Raw genomic sequence first — 24,693 nt, 5'->3', positions numbered from 1 at the left:
GGATGGATTTTATGTAAAACATCTCCCCAAAGCGATTATTCCTGAAGTATATTAACCAATTTTTATGAACAGCATGGTAGATTTAAAACATTTTAAGACCAGGAATAGAGAGATCCAGTTCTGTGAATCAATAATGGAAATGTGTTCTGGTCTGTGGCCATAATTCAAATCAAACCTTTATTAGGGCCTTCAGAACAGAACAATAAAACATATAAACATGTAATTATTATTTTAAAAACATATAAAACACAATAGAAGTATACAAAATACATTACTATAGTAACTGTAATACATTTAGAGTGGCAATCACAAAAATTCTTGCTACCTACAGTTGAAAAATTCAACTGTAGGTCGGAGGGATAAAACAAATGGTAGCAAAAAAATCTGGCAACTTGGAAAGATGTCAGAATCCTGGTGAGATAGAAGCATGGTCAGCTAGACATTGTGCTGTCCACTGGGTGATTCTTTAAAATGGAATAGATATGTATCTTCCTTGATTCCCGGTAGAGAGCAACAAAGGAGCATATGGCTTGTTCCACAGGGACATCGCGACATGTTCATAAGCACTGCTGAAAAGGGATGTTTTTATATCACTCTTAAAGAATTCCAGAGGGTAGTGATTCCAGCCTAGCCAGGAGAATTTCAGAATTAGAATTAAAGAGAACTAAGATAAGGGTATATGGCCATTTGAGAAGAATTAACAATCTGCAAAGCTGGATATTAGGCTTAAACTGGTTGGAAACTCAGTATCCCAGTTACATTGCTTAAGATGACTCCTGGCATTTTCAAACCCTAATGGACAGAGGCTTTCCAAAGAGAGACTAAGGACTGACTTGAGTTTGGAGTTAGGTTTTGCTAACCAGGTTGGTTTAAAAGGGTATCTGAGAACCAGTAGTGCCAGACCCATGGGGGAAAAATTTATTTCAATCAAAAATTAGGACTATTGCTTCTCAGCCATTGGGCTAACATCAAGTGTAAGGTGGCCCTAATAATAAATATTTCATTTGATTTGGGCAGCAGAGAATGCTATTTGACTAAATTGATAATAATGTACTCTTATGTTGATATTAGTGTGCTATCATGGTATTTTGCCCTTCACAGCTCAATTCCACGCCATTAAAGGGCCATGAACAATGAATCATCTATATCTATTATCACTGTGATAAATCCTATCTTACCTTTATATAATCAACTCATAATGCATACCAATGGTTTGTTTAAGTACAGGAATTCTCAGGCAACACTATTGTTTGCTAACTGAAGAAGCTGTATGCAGAATTAATTGCTAAGCCAGGGATATATAGCATACATAAATTATTGAATTCCAATTCCCTTAAGATCTAGCCAGAATAGAAAATATGAAAAGAAGATGAACCATGCTGGTTGAGAATTTTGACAGTTGTCTTCACACTTCAATGTTGCCAGGTTAGAGGCAATAGTTATAAAACTAAATCATACTTTTATTATTAGACAAGTAATTATTATATCTATTCCACTTCATGTGCTTCAAAGTAATCTTATATATAAAATCCCTTAAGAAAATAACTTTCACTTCTTTAATAGCAGTTTATTTTGCAATTAAAACTCTTCAGATAAGAAATGATGCCAAGAGGTTTGTACAAGGAAACATGTTTTTTAAAAAATATGCAGTTCCTATCCTTCAAGGATAACACAACTGTTCTGTAACAGCAGAGCATTTAGGAGACATTAGGGTAGCAAGATGAACTGGGGAGGGGAAAACAGCCTGTCATTAAATAGTAAGGACATCCTTGACTTTTACAGGAAATCCCAGCAGAATATGTCCTTCAGAGTGAATACAGGCATTAGGGAAAAGTTAGCAGGATTTTGCCTTGATTTTATTCCCTCAAGAGCCATAGAAGATGATAAAATTTTGCCAAGCCTTTTTTTTTTAAAAAAAAATTGCAGGTGAAAAAAGCACTTGCTCAATAATGTTCTGCACCATTTCAGGATCAGCTCCAGAACTGCCTGATCTCAAAATCCAATGTGAGCTGAGTCAATTTATTTCTGACTCTGCATTTTCATTTGAATTGATGCAGTTTTGCAAATCTTATAGGTGGCCTATTTTTCAAGGGCTGGGAACTTTGGCCTCATCCTGTCTCCAGGATCCTAGTCTCCAGAAATGCTAAAGCACCAATTTGTTTTATTCTGGGCAAAGAGATGTCTGCTACATTTTTTGTGTTCTGGAAGGCATTATTTTCAGATCTGCAACTGTTAACACTGCAGATTTACTCTGAGATTCTTTGCCCACATCATTTGCTTTCTCTCCCTCCCTCCCCTGAGTTAATGATGGTATTAAAAACGGGCTCCAAAATTCCTGAGAAAATAATTAAGCGCTTCTGAAACAGCACTACCAATAATAACCTTCATGGAGAGACACACCTATAAGGATATATTAAGCAAATACAGATCTTGCCAGTGAGAAATAGAGAAGAGAAGATTCACAGGACAGAAAACAAGGGAAAGCATGGAGCAAAAATGTGAACCCTTTTTTAAAAGGAATTTTACTAAAAGGTTCATTCTTGCACAGTTTTACAAGATATATAGAGAAACATAGCCCTGTCACCCACTCAGTACATATTTTGTGCTTTAGTATACTGGTCATGTTTGTCTTCACAGAGACAAAGAAATGTATTCTATGGGTTACACTGTAGCACTATAAGGCATGAATTAAAATACATCATTAACATCCTGATCCAGCTTATCTTACTACCAAAACAAAGAAACTATTATTTGAGCAAATGGGAGGGGGAAGGAGCAAGCCCATCACAATAATGAAGAGCTCCTTGCCCTAAAAACTGTTCTGTTACAAGATCAACAATTATAAGCTTATATTCTACAGATTTGGATCCCAAATGGCTGCATGAAGTGATGCATTCTCTAATGGGAGAGTAAGTACCATTGATGACTAGGCCTTGGGGCTTCTGCTGTTCTCAGACCAATCAATAATCCATTATGTCCAAACTACATTTCCACTCCAATATAAAAAATAAAAGGGCAGCCAGTCTTAGCAGTTAACCCATAGACTATAAAACAATAGTAATAAATAAAAACAACCACCACATAAGACACATGAAATCTCAAGACTGAAATAATTATTTACATATATAATATTGAAAAAGCTATTCACACCATCATTTTTACCATATTCCTTCTTCTCTAGAACCTTTTGTACTTACTTCACACATACACACATAGCTCACAAATATGCACTCATAATTCTCTGATTAGATGAAATGCTACATTCATAATTAACCTCTTCAGAACAAAGGAAAAACACATCCCATCTTCAATAGGTAAAATATAATTACCACATTCTTTGAAGTGCATTGTTTTTCTGAACAAGGAAAAAGCTTAATTTATTTTCACGTGTCATGATTTTTATTACTATAACTAAGGGTCTCAAAGGATGGAAATGGCCTGGGCTTTTTTGGATTTACAAAACAGCCTGAGAAGGTTAAGAACAGAACATATGGAAATTTTATTAGGGATATTTTAATTTATCATATATCTTAGAATGATGGTGAGATTGCTTGATATACTGACACTAAATCTGGCTGGAATACATATTTGGCTATATTTAGGAGAGACTCCTGGAAATTTATGGACTAAATCTGGATACAACCCACTATAAATCTGGGATAAGATAATGCTGAGCTTCAGCAGCTACGGATAGCTTTAATAAAGTTTGAGGTATATTGTATTATTCACTCCAGCCAACTTAATTGAAATAGTTCTACGTAGGTAAAAAATAAGTTATCAGCAGATCCTAAATACATTACAATACAAATACTTGTTACATATATTATTCCTCATGTTCAGCAATTAATAACCCCATAAAAACAATACTCATCATTATTATTCATCTCTGAAACAACACAGCACAATCTATCAACCTGATATTGTCTCAGAATTTTGCAAGATATAGTTATGTCACATCACGATGACACTAGGTTTTAAAGATATATTAAAATAATTATATCTAACAGTAATGCATTCCACTAAATACCACTATAAAAATCTGTTACCTCCCAATTGTATTTGCTTTGCAATCTTAATGATCAACTGTAAAATTATACAGAGAGAAGCCTTTCTTAAATTTTACAAGCCTCAGATAATTAAAAATTAAAGCAATCTCTTTTAATTAAACATACTAACTATTGACTACTAACATAGTTCAATGTCTTTGTTTGGCATCCTTATATCAGCAAGTGCACAATTCTGTTGAGATTTTCCAACCAATTTCAACAATATCAACATGTACAGGGGGGAAAAATCAGGATTCAACATGATGAACTTATTTCACTTGGCATATTTGATTTTTTTGTTGATAGTTCCCTGAGCAAGGGGTTGGACTAGAAGACCTCCAAGGTCCCTTCCAACTATTGTTCTGTTCTGTTCTGTTCTGTTCTGTTCTGTTCTGTTCTGTTCCTGTTCCTGTTCCTGTTCCTGTTCCTGTTCCTGTTCCTGTTCCTGTTCCACTCCACCCTACCCTACCCTACCCTACCCTACCCTACCCTATTTTGGTTCTACTCTACTCTACTCCCAAGTACAGGTTTGAATTTCTAGAGAAATAATATAGCCAATTATGGCTGGATGAAGTTCTGATAGCTTTCTTGATAGCAATAAAGAAGTGACTTGCTATTGCGTTCTTCCAGAAATTCTTTCTCACTTTCCAGGCAAGCAAGGTCTACCATCCAAGTGCTTAACATGGCTGATCTTGTTTAGCTTATTAGTGCCACTTGCTACCAAAATCTTTTAAAAATGAAATTAAATAGGAGAAATTACTTTCAAGTAGAATTTGACTCCCTAGTTTATTCAGAATTTTGATAATGTGAAGTAGATAGGGATTTCTTCAGTATAAATGGCAGAACACTAGAAATCTGATCCAATACTACTAAGAGGTTTTGTGATGTGACAAAGAAATAATTATTTTCTCTCATCCCTGAATCATACAATTCCATCCAATGGATCTTCACTAAGTGGCCTGAGATCTATCAGTTTAATAAAATATAAATGATGTTAAGGATCATTTTTCTGAGGCATATTGCAATTATGGCATTAAGTACAGCAAGGATAAAATTACAGTTCCATTTTAATGTAAATATTAAGCCAATAAAATATTATATATATCAGAATCCATTTTATTAGAATATAAATATTTAGGAGAAGCTAAAATATATGCAGAACTAGACACCATGTAAATTCATCCATATCAATTCAAACATCATATATCTAATTTATTATCAAGGAATTAGAAGTGCAGACAGGTTATGAAAAAAACCACGAGTTAATGATATTTACATAGGTATATAATATTGGCCCAAGATATTAAATAAGCCCACTCGATAAAGATTATGAAAATGATTATTTTGGATGCATTATATTTTTTATTTTTGTTTCAGAGTTTTGTTTTAGCACCACTGTTCACCAACATTTGGAGCCACAAAATTCTATCTTGATGAAAAACATTTATGCTCTTAAGTCAAAATGAGTTCCTTTTCTGTCTTAAGATTTACAAATAGTAAGATAATTCCCATTTTTTGGTTCATAACCTAAAAGGTAAAACATGAAACAAAAAGGAATCAGGAAGAAAAAAAATCAAAGAAAGCCAGTATTTCCATACACACCCCAGTTCCATTGTTCCCTGATCTAGAAATCAGAAGCAACTTTCCTTATTTAATTGTGTGAAGCCAGGATTGATGTCCTGTCCCTTGCCATGATGTTCTCCTTGGGAGACAGTTGAAGAGACCAGAATGTGCTGCTTCTCACCAAAAGAGTCCCAAGGTAACATATATGCACATATATACCGTGTTTTCCCGAAAATAAGACCCAGTCTTATATTTTTTGAACCCTGAAATAAGCACTTGGCCATATTGCCTTACACTCAAAAGCTCGTTTGGGCTTATTATCAGGGGATGTTTTATTTTAGGGGAAACAGGGTAGATGTATCTGCACAAACACATAATTTTCCATAGTAAACATAGTGAATGATTATCTTCTAAAGGAAGATAAAACCATCTAAAAAGGAATCATTCTATACAACAAATAACATGTAAAAGTCAAGATTATTATTTTGGATTTCTAAAGGAATAGTGTAATAATGATCTCTAGAGAATAGAAATCAAACTTGGCTTATTTCTGTGGAAAACGCTAAATTATGTCCATGGAATTTCAATATTACACATTCATACTGAAGAAAGACAAAAAGAAAAGCTCTGAACATTTCTTACCAATAATGTTATCAAAATATTTTTCCTCTACAAGTTTGCTTTATGCTAGGAAGTAACAACAAATGTCAGTAAATATTTTCTAAGCTATTTTTTCTCTCTCAGTTTCAATACACAATGATATCCACACACTGTCCTTGCCATCTAAGAATAGGTGTGATTTATTTTTTCTAGAAATCAATTCCTGAAAAACAACAAAGGTGATCCAGGCAAGGTTATTTATCCCAAGTCTATGAAACCTAGAAGTTTGCATCTATTTGTGCTGTCTTACTAGCATAAACCGTTCACGGAGCCAATATGAACAGAAGAGCATGAAAAAATAATAACACAACCCTAGACTAGCCCAAGGTTGCATTCTTAAGCCTTTCATTTTTATTAAACTTTCCAAAGAAACTGTCAATATTCACAAAAGCACTAACATGAAGCAACCAGGTTTACAATTTTATTGCCAGTCCCAGTTCTTGCTAAAGTTGCTGTCATCAAGTGGTTTTAAATCATCCAGTATAAAACATTTTAAATGGAAAGCCAAAATTCTTAGGTAAGAAACTGGTGCTTAGTTTATCATCCATGAAACTTTAACAGAGCTAAGGAAATAATAAAATATATTCTTATGGGCTTATACTTGAAATTGACAATATTAGAGATGTCAATTTAAATATGAATTGCGCTCAAAAGCAATGAAAATAGTAAAATATTAAATATATTTATTTAAGAAAATGAATCATTCTGAAGCCTCCTAAGAAATTACTATACAGTAATTGGCTCTCCAGATCTTCTTTCAGCAGGCTTCAAAAGCAATGGAGAAAATTAAACCCTAAATAGCAAAGAGCATTGTTTCTGAAGCAATACAGTATAAACAAACTGACGTAATTGACATCATTTGTGTAATGATGCGATTGACATTGTATGTCATTTGTCTACATTTACATTTTCTTGTGTAAAGATATAATTCAATCAATTTGGATTTAATGGAACCCCCTGCCATCAAATGATCTGTTAAACTGAGCTTTTATTGTAGTTTAAAAATGCCTGCAATAGTGTGGGACATAAGTTCCAAAGGTCTTTTATTCCTTTTGTGACACACAAAACACACAAAGTGTTTACTCCTTGCTAGCTAAAACCAAGAAGCCTGAGTTTAGCTCACAGAAATATATAGATCCCATACAGCTGGCTACCACGACCACATATTTTATTGTGACAAAAAAGAAGGGGAATGTGTGGCATAGCAATTAAGACAGGGAAAACAATACAGTGCCTTTCAAATATTTTAGATCAATTCTTATCCGTTCAGCCAGCACACCTCTAGCAAGGTTTATAAAAGTTGTAATAGGCTAGGTGTGGATTACCTGCCACATGAGAACTGTATATAGTCCTAAAGGCTCTTTTTCAATACCCTCAGCATCAATGGTGAAATGTAAAATTTGTTACTACCAGTTCTGTGGGCGTGGCCTGGTGTGTGGGGGGGTAATATGACTGAGTGGCCGTGGCCAACTTTTTTTAAAAAAAAACTTTTAAAACCATTTTTTCTACAACCTCTTCGGCTGAAAAGCCTCTGACGATCCCAGCTGATTTGCCTGATTGGCAGAAGCTTTTTTTCCTTTTAAAACCATTTTTTCTTTAACCTCTTCGGCCGAAGAGGTTGTAGAAAAAATGCTTTTAAAAGACTCTGATGATCCCAGCTGAGCCGCACGATCATCAGCGGCTTTTTTTTTAACTTTTAAAAGCATTATTTCGGCCAAAGAGCTCAAAGCTGAGCTGGGCAATGGGGGGGGGCAGGGTTTTTTGCTACCGGTTCTCCAAACCACCCGCCTCCATCGCATTTCACCCCTGCTCAGCATCCCCCTGAATTGCTGAAAACTGATCGCATGATCTCCTGCTATATTCAGTTGGGAAATCCTAAAGAAATCATACCAGATAAGCTAACTAACCAACCAACAAAATTCCCTAACTACCTTCAGATAATTCTGGCCATTTTTCATCACAGTAGCCCCCCTAAATATTATTAATATGTCTCCAGACATCCAAATCTTATCCACCTGTGCATAATATTGTCAGTACCATTCTCAGAACAGGTTGTTTGCTTACATCACTTCAAATGCAATTCAACAATATATATAAGTAGTCCTTGATTTATGACTGCAACTGAGCCCAACATTTCCCTTGCTAAGCAAGACAGTTGTTAAGTAAGTTTTGCCCCACTTTAAGACCCTTCTTGCCACTGTTAAGTGAATCGCTGCAGTTGTAAATTAGTAACACAGTTGTCAAGTGAATCTGCTTACCCCATTGACTTCGCTTGTCATAAAGTTGCAAAAGGTGGACACTACATGGACACTACAGCCGTCATAAATAAGAGTCAGTTGCTAAGGATCTGAATTTGGATCACGTGACAATGGAAATGTCGCAACCGTCCAAAGTGTGAAAATCATAAGTCACTTTTTTCAATGCTTTTGTAACTTTGATCACTTACAACAAACTGTTGTAAGTCAAGGACTACCTGTACACACAGGAAATATTTTCGACAAGTAAATCAACTTGATGCTTTAAATGGGTAGTATGCATTTTTAGTAGATATTAACCACCAAAAACATTCTGAAAACCCTCATCTTGTTTCAACTTCAGAAACTGAAAAAGTTGCATTCAACTGTCTTTAATACATGAATGGGAGAAAAAAGATAATTTAATTCTTCTGAACCCAAGGTTGGATCATTCTTACTATTATCATTATAGTAATTTTCCCAGGAGAATATATTTACAATTCAATCCTATGCATATTTACTCAGGAATAAGTACTGTTGACTTAAATGAGTCTTATTTTGGAGAAAAAAATATACAAGGTAGTCAACTTTAGCACTTCTTCCTCCACCTGACATTTTCCTCCTAAATTTCTTTTAATTCGTATCTCTCCCTCCCAAAAAAAACCCCTAATTTTAGGAAGCAGACATGAGGCAAAGCCTTATTTTTATTTTTAAAAATGCCGCATTAGCAGTGAGAAAAGAAAAAAATACCAAAAGGCTACAGCCCAAAGTTTTGAGTCAAAATAAAAAAAAAAAAAATACAGGAAAAAAGATAAAGTGGGGTGATAAGAAACATCCCAGAGGAGAAAGTAGGTGATAAAGAGCCACCTCCCCATTTGCAATTTACTCATCACGGCAGCCATTTTGTGAACAGGCAAGTCCTCACAGTAGCAACCATTTTTTAAAAAATAATTCTTAATATTCAAAATACATACAGCAGTCCACAGATTTATATGCAAGTATAAGCTATATGTTATAACATGGATGAATCAGTCACACACAATATAAATGGGAGACTATTTAGGGATTCAATGTACATCAATTTGAGTCACTTTATGGAAAAAAGAGAAAAATATAAGGTTTAAAATGAGCTAACTGTGGCAGTAAGAAATGCAGATGTCGTAACAGAGTCATCTGCAGCTGATAAACAACCCTGGAACCTCTCCACTAGATGTATTTCTTTTAATTACATAGAATAAATAAATATATATAAAATAGAAAAATATTAAATATCATAATATGCTGAAGAAAAAAAAGCAAATCTAAACTAAATCCAAACTAAATATATACTTAATTAATCCAAAACTAAATATATACTTATAATTAACCCAAACTAAATATATACTTAAAAGCACAGGGCAATATTAACTCAGTGAAGTTTTATTTTAACAGTAGCTCTCTAACTCTACCTAATATTTCAAGTGTTTTTCAATGCCTTGAATCTCCACAAAGCTAGGGAACAAATTTAACAATGTTTGCTTAGTAATGGGAGTTTTGAACACCAATTCTAAATAATAAAAAAGCTCATAGTGAGAATAAACGTTTAATATTTCTGTTTAAATCTCTGGAAAACTAATAACAGGGTTTTAGGATGAAAACAAAGGTGGGACCAGCATGATTATGGTTTTAACTTACTCTTAGCATAAATGCACTGGAAACTGGATTCCTCCAGGATCCCATATTCTAACTTTCTCTAACTTAATATATTGTACTGTAACCCAGTTGGAAGTACAATTCTCAGAAATCTCAGTCTTGTTAAATTCGGAAAGCTGTAGTCCAAATGCAACTGAATGATACCATGTTGGGGTAAAATGCTATGAGTTGTAAGAGTTTAAGGAGACCAATTCATTTTGACCGATATTAAGAATCAACATTCCAAAAAATTTGTATAAGAACCAACCAAAAGGACATAAAGAAAGGGTGCAACAGCTTTTTATAAAAAGAAAAGGCCTACAGGTAGCATATATAAATGATACTAATGCCAAAAATGTTCTAACAAGAATTCTTGCATGTGTCCCAACGTCTTAAAACCAGATTTAAGGAGCAACTCTCTATTGGGAGGATTCAAGATAAAACACAATGTGTATCTAAAGATATCATTTAAACATTCCCCTAATCTACTCTATGCATATGTGTATACATTTATAAGTGTGTATGTGTGTATATTTGTGTCAATCTTTTTATAGATCAATAAGTTATTTTTGCAGGGCAGTTAGGTTTATATCTTTTTCACAGAAAGTTTAGAAGATATTTTGCCTGGATCAAATCACCAACTATAGTATGAGGCAACATATTATGCAACATTCACAAGAAAGAAGGCAAGTTCACATCAAAAGGCCCAAATGTTAAAGAAAAGCTAGTGTCTGATTCATAATGTACAGCATGAGAAAAGCATGCTACAGAAAGTGGATGTGACTAGTTTTGTTTTATTAAAACTTTACCCATCTACCTCTTCCTACGCAACTCAGCCATGTAATCTCAAGAGCTGGACTATTATTTCAGACAGTGTGATTTAATCTTGCAGAGACATCCAGCTGCACCAAAAAGCTCTCTTTCTTAAATGTTTAATAACCCCTTGGTCTCTTCCTTCAACCAGGTGGCTTTAAAACAAAAATAAAAAATAAAAGATAAACTTGCAGAAGGCAAGGCACTCTGTGTTTCTGCAACACTAGCAATGCTTTGCTGTGACATCATTGTCATCAAGGATGGTACAATACCCTTTGTTCCGTTGCTTTTAGATATAATACCCTTGAAAACATTATGAGTCATTTTGTATGCAATTTTAGGGAGGAGAGAATTGTATGTAATCCCATTCTACAAGTGTGCAAATTTTCTATACATCTTAGCCATTTCACTTTGATTACCTTAGCTTATATTTTCAAATACTCTCCAAACTCTCCCTCCCTCTCTCCCTCCCTTCCTCTCTCTCTCTTCTTCCTTCCCTCCCTCCCACCCGTTCTCTCCCCCTCCTCTGGCCAACTGTTGCAACCATGGCCTTTTATTATCTTCTAAAAGCCTGATTATATTTGCAGGCCAGTCTTCAAAATGCAAATCTCATGTAACTTAAAACAAAGTCTTTTATCAAAGACTGAAATATAAATCTCAGGGCATCTATGCAGAGCCCTCAAGATGTTTATTCAAAACGAACCTTATTGATTTTCATAGTAAATTTATCTTTCAACTTTACCTTGATGTTTCTAAAGTCTAACCTAATGAAAAGCTGAAAACACAGCACTTATAGATTTGCAAATCTGTTTGTAAAATTTAAAATCCATTGTATAACTTAGTTTGCTATTTGCCTAGTCGCTTTTAAAAATATCAGTTGCTTCTCTGAGTGTGTGTGACGGCCACACCCAGCACAGGTGTCTACAGAACTGTGAGCTAATACATTGTTTTGTAAAATGGAGGGTAATTTTCCTTCTTATCTTTCTTCTCCTCTTCTTCTTCTTCAATTTGAATAAATTAGTATTCCAGTATATATCATTCCAACGCTACTATTCATTCTTAAATAATTTTAAGAACCTTGCTTCACGCAGTTTAACATAGAAAAATGAAACTAAATACTTGATTAATTAGAAGCCTTATTTTCTAGGAACGTTTCGAGCCCAAATCTCACCAAATGTATACATTTGACAATTTTTATACCGAATTACAGTTTTTCCAAAGAATTTATGTATAATGTACATAAATTCTTCATAATTTAAGAAAAACACCAAAATTGTTATAGTGATTTCCTTGTAACAGCAACTATCTAAATAATAGTAGTAATACCTAATTCTAAAGCTGCAACTATTTTCCTATTTATAAAAGAAATAATAAACTTGTGCATGTCACTGAATGGGAATATGCTTTGCTTTCCATGTATCTTCTGTTAAAACAGTTACAGTGAGAAAAACTATGATTCGATTCATAACTTTTCAATAAAAAAATGCCAAGAAAAAAATAGCTTTTGTCTGTTTTTTTTTTTTTTTTCCTTTTCACACTTTGGAACTTAACATGAAGGCAGATATAGCTCTCTCAACAAATTAGTTATAATAACCCTGAGTTTAGCGCAAAGTGTGAGCCTCCACTCTATATTACTCCTACCAAACATATTTCCAAAATGCTATTATTTCTGAACGACAGTAAAGTGGATTAATTGAACAATGAAAGCAGAATCAAATTACAACCCAATAGTCACATTTCTGTGGCAGGTTTTGCACCTGCAAAAAAGGTAAAGTTTTCTATACTTCTGAAGTGAAGCAAAGCCCTAATAAACCATGGGCACAATCTGTTCCTGCCAAGTGAAAATAATTCATACTCTTTATCATCAAACCCTACAGCTGAAAGTTGGAAAGCCTACAACTGAAAACTGGAAATTACAAATCTGTAATTCCCATGCCTGACACTCACACTTTTTTGTGATTATTACAAATGAAGAATCAGGTCAGATCAGCTGAAGAATATATAGGAAATTTATGGCACAGGCACATGCAACCACACACACACACACAAATATACAGTAAATGCTGCCATTGCCTGGACTGTTCCCAAAATATTTAAAAAAACCAGCTAACTAGAACAGAAATAACTGGATTACAAGCCTTGATATTAAGATATTTATTGCATGGAGGTTAATATAAACAGGAGAGTCAGTTAGCTGTAGTATTTAAAGGCACTAGATTAGAAATCAGAAGACTGAATTCTAGTCCTTAACACAAAATCACACAATTAGCTGGGTTATTGGGGGCCAATATTCTCTGTCAATCTTAGGAAGAAGGTGGAAATGGCAAACTGCTTCTGAAAATCTTGCCTCAGAAACTGCAGGAAGTCATTAGGACTCAACACTAATATGAAGGCACCAAAACAATCCACCACCATAATAGGATTTGCTTTTATGTACCTAGTATGAGATTGTGCATTACAACACAGATTATATCTGACGTTGATGACAGTGCCAAAAACAGAAGTTATCCATGTGCTTATCCGTTATTACAGGTGAAGTCTGTGGTATTTCATTCTCTGAACTTGCAATGGACTAAGTGGAATTCTGAGATTTATAGACCAACCACATCTGGAGGTTTCTAAATTGGGAAAAGCTGCTAAAAATATTCTATTGGAAAAGTTTCATGAGACAGCATTTAAAGGGCTCCTATTATTCTTTAAAAAGGAGTCAGCATCATTTTAGCTTCTCATATTGCAAAAAAATAATTTCTCTCAAAATGAGTCATGCAGGATCTTGATTAAATTGACTAGACTATTTATGGCTCATAAAGATGCCCTAAGTACATGTATTATTATTTAGTTGAATTATAATTATAAATAATTAGTTAATAAGAAGCCAAAGACAATTTCTCTTTTATCACAAAAACATATATTCAAAATCTATCTAGTTTTATATCCACATTTTGAAAACCCTTTGAATGTTCCCTTTCCTTTCCAGTGAGTGCATTTTTTGCCTTAACAGATTTGTATTAGTTTTCCCAACGTGTTGCAGAAAATAGTAAAGAATTGTTGCATTCGGAAATGTTCTAATTATTATTACTACCATTGTTCGTTGCTGGCCAAATCCCTATGGGGGAAAAGTATCTGCACAGTAAGAATGAAAAAAGCCACCATAAACAATGAATGATATGCCTAACACAATACAATTTTTCCAGAAAGATTGCCCAATATGATAAATGACTCACAAATATAGTAAGAGAATTTCTTTCTCAGTAACTCTAGGGTTGTTGTTGTTTTTTTTAAACCTAGTAGCTTTACCATGTTCCTTGCTTTCAGAAAGGAATTTGAAAGTAGGGTAAATATGCCTATTAATGTTATTAACTTTTATTTTTCTACTCACACCAGTAAAAGTCAAGATCAGAAAGATGCTGCTGTTTTCAACTTTAGCCAAATTCCATTCTGGGACAACAAAAGATAAAATCGTTTTAAACATGAGATCTCTTCCAAGCATAATTGGTTCCCCTTGAAACAAATATAATAGAAAAAAATACCATTTATTGCTTTGAAAAAAAAGCAAACTTACTTTAAGCCACTTAGCAACTAAGAGTATCAGGATAACCTCATCACCACTTTGCTTGAGTTTTTTTGGAAGCAGCCACAATGATATTTTGGTTCTCTTGTATCTAAGCCAGCAGAAAGCTACCTCAGATGAAAAACTTCAGAATAACAAATGCCTAGCAGTTATATCAATCTGATCCTGGAAATACTGATTATTAAATGGAATATCAATAACATATTTATTAATAATACCAAAGTCAATGGGGCAGAAAGGGACACAGTGGCTAAGATGCTGAGCTTGTTGATAGAAAGGTTGGCAGTTCAGCAGTTCAAATCCCTAGTGCCGCGTAACGAGGTGAGCTCCCGTTACTTGTCCCAGCGTCTGCCAACCTAGCAGTTCGAAAGTACGTAAAAAATGCAAGTAGAAAAATAGGGTCCACCTTTGATGGGAAAGTAACAGCGTTCCGTGCGCCTTTGGTGTTTAGTCATACCGGCCACATGACCATGGAGACATCTTTGGACAGCGCTGGCTCTTTGGCTTTGAAACTGAGATGAGCACCGCCCCTAGAGTCAGGAACGACTAGCACATATGTGTGAGGTGAACCTTTACCTTTACAATGGGGAAGAAATAGCTGTGAAGCCTGATGAAAGTATCGTCAAATTGCATTAAGCTTTGTTTCAACTCCCCAAACCTAGCTTTATCCATAAATAAAGAACCAAATCAAAAATGTTCAAGTTACTAAAATTAAAAAAGTGAAAAGTGTGAAGAAAGTTGAAAAAGAGCCCAATGGGGAAAATTGGAATTTGATGACCAGATATGATTGTTGAAATAGGGACGATGGGGGTGGAATTAAAAATCAAATGGAGATGGTAACAATAATGGGTTAAAACAGGGGTTCTCCTGTACACTGCTTGGAGATCCAAACATGAGTTAATTCTGTCTGGTTGGCCAGAGACTGAGTTGCAATTTCTTTGGCCACACCCCTTCCACCTGGCTGAGCTCCAGTTTTTCAACTCAGTTGGCCTAGAGAGACACAAAATTAATTTTTCTTCTGCAAGTATGATAAACAAACTGAGCAAACCACACGAAGATAGGAGAGTCAGTGTTTTATTGCTGAAGTGCCGCGGTAGCCGTGGATCGCATTCCCACTTCATTATTGGCCAGAAGGTCAGAGCTCCTTTGCTGCAACACTAGGGAGCGATGACAGAGCCACCAGCTGGGCGCTTATTTCTTAACCCCTGCAGGCTAGACCACAAAGGCTCTGCTACCTTCCAAGTCAAGCTGACACAGACCGAGGCTTTGGTCAGCAGGGAACAGGCCCTGTCTAAGATTGCACTTTGCAAGCCGTGTTGTCGGCTTTGCGCTAGTCATTTAATCATGGCATTTGTAACTGTGTTGTCGGTTTCGCACCCTTTTGTTGCTGCGGATTGATTGCACTTACAAACTGTGTTGTCAGTTTGGCGCCAATTTACCTGCTTGGATTTCACAGTGAGTATCGCGGATCCCTTGGCCAGCTTGCCACCCCTTCCAAGGGATTTGAGCCAAACTTATCCCAAAAGGGGTATCTTTCTCAGGATTGGGAATTGCCCAGAACTAGCATCTGGATAGCAGCTGAAGATAGCAGGAGCGGTTCCAGCCTTCCAAAATGGAGGACCAATCTAGTTCTCACAGCAGTAATTCATCTGATTCTTCTCCCAGTCAACAAAGATCAGAGGCTTCTGATCCCAAAAGGGCAAGGTCAGCTTATAAGGTCAGGCCTTCTACCAGGGCTAAGACTAAAGAGTCAAGGACAGCCTCATCAGCCTCTGAGAACGATGCCAAGAGAAGGCAAAAGGCCTTGGAAAAACATTTTGCAAAGGGCCCAGAAACAGGCAGAAGCAGCCATAACATCAAGAATCCCAGAGAGTAGGACTGAGACCCGCATTTCCTTGGAAAAGGAATTAGCCCTTCAGACCTTGCAGGAGAATCAACTAAACTGGTCTCCTAATGTTAACACCAGGCTGCAAGACCTTCAGGCACCCGCTTATGAGGATGATTTTGTTCCTCTCTCCTGCCTGGCTCCAGCAGGATTAGATTCTGCCCTGATTACCAGGCCCTTTGTTCCATCTGCCACCTTTACTCCTACTGTGGCGGGGCTCCGCCCCGAGGAGGAATTGGGGCCTGGTTTGTCTCAAGAGCTTCGCAGCATCATTGCGCAAACCATTTCACAAGGCATAGACGCAGCCCTACAACAAAGGGGTTTTATGGGCCCATTACCATTGCCCCCCCAACTACCGACTCTACCACCTCAATTACAACCCGATACGGGTTATATTCAGGAGCCTCATTCACCGCTACCTTCCCGTCACAGCGATATTTCACTTGTTGGTGATAAGGAAATGGGTGACTATGAATTCTCTGAAGATGAAGGTATTGCCCCAGATCAGCCAGTATTTACCTGGCTTTTTCGCCCCAATTTGTTTAAGACCTTGTTATTTGAAGCCAAAACAACATTCAATATGGGGGTAGCTGGCGGCCTGAAGGATGCTTCCACAGACCCTCAGGATCTCAGTTCCCTACTCTTCACGGAGCCAGTCACAGCGCAGGAAGTGATACCTTCCCCTAAGCTTTTTGTCAATGTCATCCAACGGCACTGGAACCAGACTGGATCCATTTCCGTCCCCAGTGGGATGGACAGGAAGATGTATGCTGTAGAGCAGGATCTAGAGGAACTCCTGAAGTTACCAGCTGTGGATGCTCCACTGACCAATTTGGCAACAGCAGCCATCCTTTCTTCTGACACAGCAGAGGACCTGAAAGCGGAGAACAGAAAAGCATAGCTGTCTGCTCACAAGACACACCAGGCAGCCGCTTGGACAATGCGATCAGCCATGGCTGCATCCTTTTTCACTAGAACATCGCTAATCTGGCTGCGACAAATGCAGGCCCGAGCATCCCCCGAGGACACTAGACTGCATCAGGATACTAGTAAGTTGATGGCAGCAGCTGAGTATTCAGCAGACGCAACCCTCAATGCCGCCAAGTTTGCCTCGAGGGCACTGCCGTCAAATGTCACCACCAGGTGCCTCTTATGGCTTCGCCATTGGGAAGCCAATATGAAATCTAAATGGAGGCTAGCGTCCGCTCCCTTAACGGGAGGTGATCTTTTTTGGGAAGTGCTAGACCCTATCTTAGTGGAGGGCAAGGATAAGAGGAAAGCTCTTCCTCACTGTTGTGACCCAGGCCTAAGTAAGTAGTAGAAAAAACAGTCAGTGAAGAAACAAACAAACTTTATTCGAACAGCTGAGAATTACTTCATTCCCAGCGCCATTCAACTAAATTAAAGCAAATTCCTCCCAACACAAATTCCTCAGTCCTATCTCAAACCTTAGTCTAATTAGGCAAACTGCCAAAGGCCTTTCTTGGCAAACGTTCAGAAGTCACAGATACAAAAATAAATACAAGACGTAGACGAAGAAGACGATGAAGCTACCAACGTTGTTTTCTGGCAAAGCCCAAATGCCACTGCTGGTCTGTTTTAAGCCTTATGGAAGGGGCCAATCATCTCTTGGCCCTACTCCCGAGTTGTCCTCTTTGCTTGAGCTGCTCTTGCCTTCTGGCAGCTCTTCTCATGCGTGCATTAGGAACAGGCTCCTCCTGTTCCTCTGCCTCATTCCTATCAGTCTCTGGAGGCTCTGGAGTCTGCACCTCACTCACCGATGGTCCTGGCCCCATCTCTGCCTCTGACGCAGAGCTCTCATCCGGGCCTTCCCCAGGCTCCAGGAAAGGCCCATGTTCTTCCTCAGCCTCATCGCTGTCCGACTCTGCTGCCAGCTCCGCAGGCTGCTGGCAGACCACAACACTCACATTTACAGGAGGACAGAGAGAAGGGCCACCCCTTTCTATCGCAGGTAGTCCTTTCGGGCTGCTGAGGCCGGGTTTAACGCCCTGGCCTATCAGAGATAATATCCGCAGAGTATGGATCGCTTGCAGGACAGATCATCCTTTTGAGATAGAGCCAGACAACCGCAGACCAGGAGACCCTTTCAGAAAGCCAATAGCCAACCTTATCATCAGACAAAGTGACTTTCAATCTGAGATTCCCATTGGCAGCCGTTTAAGTATGTTTGCCATCCAATGGCAAGAGACCACTTGCCATTGGCTGATTCACTGTTTGTAATGCTTGGGCATTACAAACAGTGAGGCTCAGCTCACTCTAGAACTCTGCTCCCAACCCCCAAGATGGTTCATCTGATGTCTGGTTCCCAGGGAGGCCATCAAGAGGTCTCTGGTGGAGGCAGAGATTCAGCACCTACTGGACATACAGTCCAGAATGCGGCCGCGCGGGTGGTTATGGGCGCAACTCGTTGTGCCCGCGTGACACCCCTCCTGCACAAGCTGCACTGGCTCCCAGTGGTCTTCCGGGTGCGATTCAAGGTGTTGGTTACCACCTTTAAAGCGCTCCATGGCATAGGACCCGGGTACCTTCGAGACCGTCTTCTGCCACCAATAGCCTCCCACCGACCAGTCCGTTCCCACAGAGAGGGTCTCCTCAGGGTGCCATCAGCCAAGTTATGTCGGCTGGCGACACCCAGGGGGAGGGCCTTCTCTGTGAGAGCCCCAGCCCTGTGGAATGAGCTGCCCCCGGAAATACGTAAGATCTCCGACCTCCGGGTGTTTCGCTGCGCACTGAAGACCCTGTTGTTCCGCCAGTTAGGGCTATCAACATAATAATTTTAAATTGGAGTATTTTAATTTTTGGGGTTTTAAATCGGCCAAATCTATTTAATTATTTTAATTTTTAATCATTGTTGTGTCCTGTGTTTTTAAATTGGCTGTACACCGCCCTGAGTCCTTCGGGAGAAGGGCGGTATAGAAATAAAATTATTATTATTATTATTATTATTATTATTATTATTATTATTATTATTATTATTATTATTATGCCAGTACCAGTGGGACAGCGGGTTTCGGTTTCTATTCGATCCTCTTTCTGGTCCCAAAGAGTTCCGGGGGGGGGAGCAGAGAGCCATCCTCGATTTGAAGAGGCTCAATGTACGCTTAAAGTACAAACGCTTCAAAATGCAATCCCTGCATTCTATCCTGGGTTGCATCAGACAGGGAGATCTCTTAACATCAATAGATCTCAAGGAGGCTTACCTCTATGTACCCATCCGACCATCCCACAGAAAGTTCCTAAGATTTTCCTATGAAGAGTTCCACTTTCAATACAGAGCTCTCCCCTTCAGCCTTTCTTCAGCCCCCAGAACCCTTCAGACTTTCTTCAGCCCCCAGAACCTTCACCAAGCTATTAGATGTGGTGGCGGCTCATCTTCGCACAAAGCCCATCAGACTGCAATGCTATCTGGATGACATTTTGATCCAGTCATCATCTCTGCTTCAGGCGAGACTGGACCTTCAGATCACAGTCCAAACCCTCCGGGACCATGGTTTTTCTGTGAATCTGGAGAAGGGTCACCCGAGGCCCTCTACCAGTTTGATCCATCTAGGAGCAGTGATCAATACTGTGACCTGTCAAGTTTTCCTGTCTCAGGAACGCCAATCCAGCATAAAGGCCATGGTAAATCAACTCAAATCTCTATGACTAGTACCATTGATTCTTCTTTCCCAGTTACTAGGGAAGATCTCCTGTCTGGTGATCGTTCCTTGGGCTGGTTACATGCCCAGACCCTACAATGGCTCCTGCTGCCAAGTCAAAGATCAGGATCAGCAATTCCAACATACGAATCCAGGTACCTCAGAGGGTGCTCCGATCCTTAGACGGGTGGACGTAGCCGTCTAAGCCATGGAGAAAGGCTGTCTGTTCAAAGAACCAACCCGTATGGTCATAACCTTGGACCTTTTTGGCTGGGGGGCTCACCTGCAATCCAGGGTTGGTGGTCCCTGGAAGAGCTTCTAAACGACATCAATTGGTTGGAACTAAAGTGACGCATTTGGTGCTACATCATTTTCAACAGACATTGTCAGGTCACATTTTATTGTTGACAGACAATGTAATAACCAAAGCTCATGTGGACCAACAGGGAGGCACACGTTCCAAGGTCCTGATGAGCAAAGCGGGGGACTTAGGCCTTTGGGTGGAGAGGTACTTACTTTCCTTATGAGCAGAGCACATCTCCGGAGTCCCCAACACACAGGCAGACTGGTTGAGTAGGATAACCATCGACCAGTCTGAATGGCGTCTGCACCCAGATCTGTTTCACCAAAAGAAATTTGGCCATTCAAGCATAGACTTATTTGCCAGCCCAACGAACTCTCAACTTCCGAGGTCCTTTTCCAGGTTCCAAACAAGGGGAGCCAAGGGGACCAACGCCCTCCGCTGCCCATGGCCTCCCAGCCTGTTATATGCCTTCTCTCCAACCCCTCATTCTGTGGGTCATCAGAAAGATCTTGGAGGAGGAGGAGGTTCTCCTCGTAGCACCCCACTGGCCCAGGCACCCGTGGTTTGTGGACATGGTGAACCTACCCATCACTCGTCCCTGGATGTTACCCCCAGACAGGTTCTCCCTCAGCCAGAGGGCCGTGCACCACCCAGAGCCTCAGTGGCTCCAGTTGGCCGTCTGGCACTTGAAAGGGAGATCCTGAAGAAAAGCCATTTCTTTGGGAGAGTAATTTCGACTATTCAGGCTGCTTGATGTCCATCAACGAAAAGGATATACGAAGCCACCTGGTCATCTTTTGGTTGCTGGTGCGCCAAGGAAAATATTGTTTCCACATTGGCGTCAGTTCCAAATGTTTTAGACTTCCTTCAGGAGTGGTGCTGTGGGCCGCCAGCAGCCTGTAGAGCTGGCAGTGGAGTCAGACAGTGAGGAGGCTGGGGAGGAACATAGGCAAGTCCTGGAGTCTGGGGAAGGCCCGGACAAGGGCTCTGCATTGGAGGCAGAGATGGGGCCAGGGTGGGACTCTGGACTCCGGAGCCTCCAGAGTCGGACAGCAGAGAGGCAGAGGAACAGGAGGAGCCTGTTTCTAGTGCACGCATGCACAGAGCTGCCAGAAGGCACAAACAGTTAAAACAAAAAGGACGACTCGGGAGTAAGGCCTGGAGATGATTGGCCCCTCCCATAAAGCTTAAAAGAGGAGCAAAGGCACGTGGGAACTTTGCAGGAAAGCAACGTTGTTAATTCTGTTCCCAGTCGGCATCTCTGTTTGATTTTGGAATCCATGTGGCTTTGCCAACTAGGTCTTTGGCAGAGTGTCAAGGGACATAAAGGTTGGTGATTATCTCGAAGGACTTCTCCTGAAGGACTTTTTGCAACTAATTGGGACTCAGCTGTGAATGAACGTAATTCGCAGCTGTTGCAATAAAAGAGGTTTTTCGGACTACTCGTATGTTTTAATGACTCAGGAAGCCTAGGTCACAACAAGGGGCTTGATAAAGGATTGTCCACTAACACCCTCCGCAGGGAAGTGTCCGCCTTGGCCACAATCCTGAACTGCGATGGAATGAACCCCCTCTCCCAACACCCGAGGGTACAGAGTTTTTTGAAAGGGATGTCCAATCTACAGCCCCCAACTGTCCATAGATATCCTACTTGGGATCTGTCATTAGTTTTACAGGCACTCACGTCACCTCCGTTCAAGCCCTTAGGGTCCGCCAGCCTCAAGCTACTGAACTTTAATGTTGCCTTTCTTATAGCAATCACATCTGCTAGGCGAATTTCTGAGCTGGCAGCCCTTTCTGTTCGACAAGAGTTGTGCATCTTTCACCTAAATAGGGTCGTTCTACGATTGGATCCATCATTCGTACCAAAGATTAACTCTTGGTTTCACAGGGCCCCGGAAATCATTTTACTGGATTTTTGCCCAAATCCCCACCATCCCCAGGAATGGCGATGGCATACTTTGATATATGCAGGGCCCTTCATAAGTACATCAGCAGAACTTCCTCCTTCAGGAGAACTGAATCTTTGTTCATTTCATTTCAACCCATGTCCATGGGCAAGAAGGTGACTCCATCCACCATTGGGCGCTGGCTAAAGGCGTGCATTGTGTTGGCCTACGAACATCAGGCCAGGCCTGCACCAGGCCGCATCACAGCCCATTCAACCAAGCGCAGCCACCTTGTCCACTTGGGCTAAGCAAGCTTCGATCCAGGAGATTTTCAGGGCAGCAACTTGGGCCTCCCTTCGCTATTTATGAAGAATTACAAATTGGACATATTTGCCTCGGCTGAGGCAGAGTTCAGGAGATGAGTACTATAGAGGGTCCTTCCGGATGAGGGGACCCTTGACCAGTCTGTTTCCTATCCTAGGGATACATAGCTTGGGTATATCCCATGCTTGGACTCTCCAAGCAGCGCACAGAAGAAAGAACGTTGGACTTACCTGAACGTTCGTTCTATGTATGCTGCAGGAGAGTCCAATTCCACTCTGGTTCCTTATAGGCCCAGTGTCCAGGAGTGGTTGATTTCATCATACTGGCTACGTCCCCTCCAGATCCACATCTTCATCGAAAAACTGGAGCTCAGCTGGGAGGAAGGGGCGTGGCCAAAGAAATTGCAACTCAGTCTCTGGCCAACCAGACAGAATTAACCCATGCTTGGACTCTCCTGCAGTGCACATAGAAAGAATGCTCAGGTAAGTCCAACGTTGTTTCTGGATCACTGAACAGCAACCTTCCTCACTTATTGTGGTTGTACTTGAACACCTGATTTAAAATTGCAGTACAGCATAATAAAGCCAGCTGAAGGTTTTACAGGTAGTCCTCAATTTACAACAGTTTGGTTAGTGACCATTCATAGTTACAATGGCACTGAAAAAAAGTGACTTATGACCATTTTTCACAGTGACGACATTTCTAGCATCCCCATGATCATGTGATCAAAATTCTGATGCTTGGCAACTGGTTCACATTGCTGATTCATATAAACATTGCTGTGTCCCAAGGTCACGTGACCCCCTTTTACAACGTTTTGACAAACAGTCAATGGGGAAGCCAGGTTCACTTAACAACCGGGTTATTAAGTTATCAACTGCAGTGATTCACTTAACACCTGAGGCAAGAAAGGTTACAAAATGGAGCAAAATTCACTTAACAACTGTCTCATTTAACAACAGAAATTTTGAGCTCAATTGTGGTCATAAGTCGAGGACTACCTGTATTCATTTATACAAGATGAACGAGACATTGTTCTACTATTCAACTGCTCTTATGTTTAATAAATCTTTCCTAATATTCAAGTGGAACCTTCCTGTAATTTAAGACTCTTACCATGTGTCCTAGTTTTTGGATGTTTGAGAACAGGGCAGGGTTTTCTTCAGGTTTTTGAAGAGGACTATCACCTCCTTTAGTACTCATTCTCAAGGCAAAAGCTACTTGTTCTTTCTTTACAGGACTTCATTTCCGAACATCCGTGTCATTCTTTGTACCTGTTCAGTTTATCTCCATCTTTCTTTAAATGTTATGTCAAGAATAGGACAAATTACTCAAGAACAGGGTCTGACAAATGCCAAGCAGAGTAGACAGATATATTTCACTGATCTGGAAACTCTACTTATACTTAAATTAAGTCTAAAATTGTGTTTGGTCTTCTTTTTTGTAGCCCTAGATCTTCATATGAAGCACTTCTACATATTATGTAGAAGTCGTCGTTGAGTTTTAGCAACCAGATTTTCTCCATGTCAATGTATACCTAAACTGGTCTTTCAGGTCTTCCAATGGAGCACCCAGTTCTATATAACTAATGGTAATATAAAATTAAAAAGTGGATTATATTAAGAATACACATGGAGCAACACACAATTGGTCCTGAAATCTTTGTTCAGTAACCAAACTTTTTGTACTTTCCACTAGCTGTGGAAAGAATTGAACAAAGCATAATTCTGTAAAGCCAACCGTGACGTAATATACATGCAAATGTTTCCAGCAATTGCTCTAAGAATCACAAATAGTGTTACTTTAAAAAAAAAGTCAGATGTAATCTAATGAAAATCTAAAAGGATTAATAAAATGACACAGAAATTTTGCTTCCGCATTTCACTTTCTTTCCCCACCCATTAGCATTTTGTTTCACCTTCCTGAGAACACCAATCTCAAATTCCACAGGGTTTCTGCATTCACTGTGATTATACACACCCCAGTGTATGCACACAGATATACACATTCAGAGAATGGGCTCCACTAACATATAGCTGGATCTGATGCTGCAGCACTTTATGAACACATGCTT

General features: G+C 39.3%; 1 protein-coding gene across 4 annotated transcripts in view; it reads right to left on the bottom strand.

The window, feature by feature from the left end:
- Positions 1-24,693, bottom strand: part of ZNF516 (zinc finger protein 516) — a 133,893-nt gene that overhangs the window by 73,574 nt on the left and 35,626 nt on the right. The window contains exon 1 of one of the 4 annotated variants that reach the window (XM_087890387.1): positions 22,850-23,073. The exons of the other annotated variants lie outside the window; for them this stretch is intronic. The gene's annotated coding sequence lies outside the window, so the exon portion shown is untranslated. Of the gene's footprint in view, positions 1-22,849; positions 23,074-24,693 lie in introns of those variants that run through there. 4 annotated transcript variants of the gene reach the window in all.

This window comes from Pantherophis guttatus, chromosome 3 (genome assembly GCF_059756535.1).
Source record: "Pantherophis guttatus breed Tessera chromosome 3, ASM5975653v1, whole genome shotgun sequence".
Taxonomy (NCBI): domain Eukaryota; kingdom Metazoa; phylum Chordata; class Lepidosauria; order Squamata; family Colubridae; genus Pantherophis; species Pantherophis guttatus.
The sequence above is the reverse complement of the archived record's forward strand: the minus strand, read 5'-3'. Positions and strand labels throughout refer to the sequence as shown.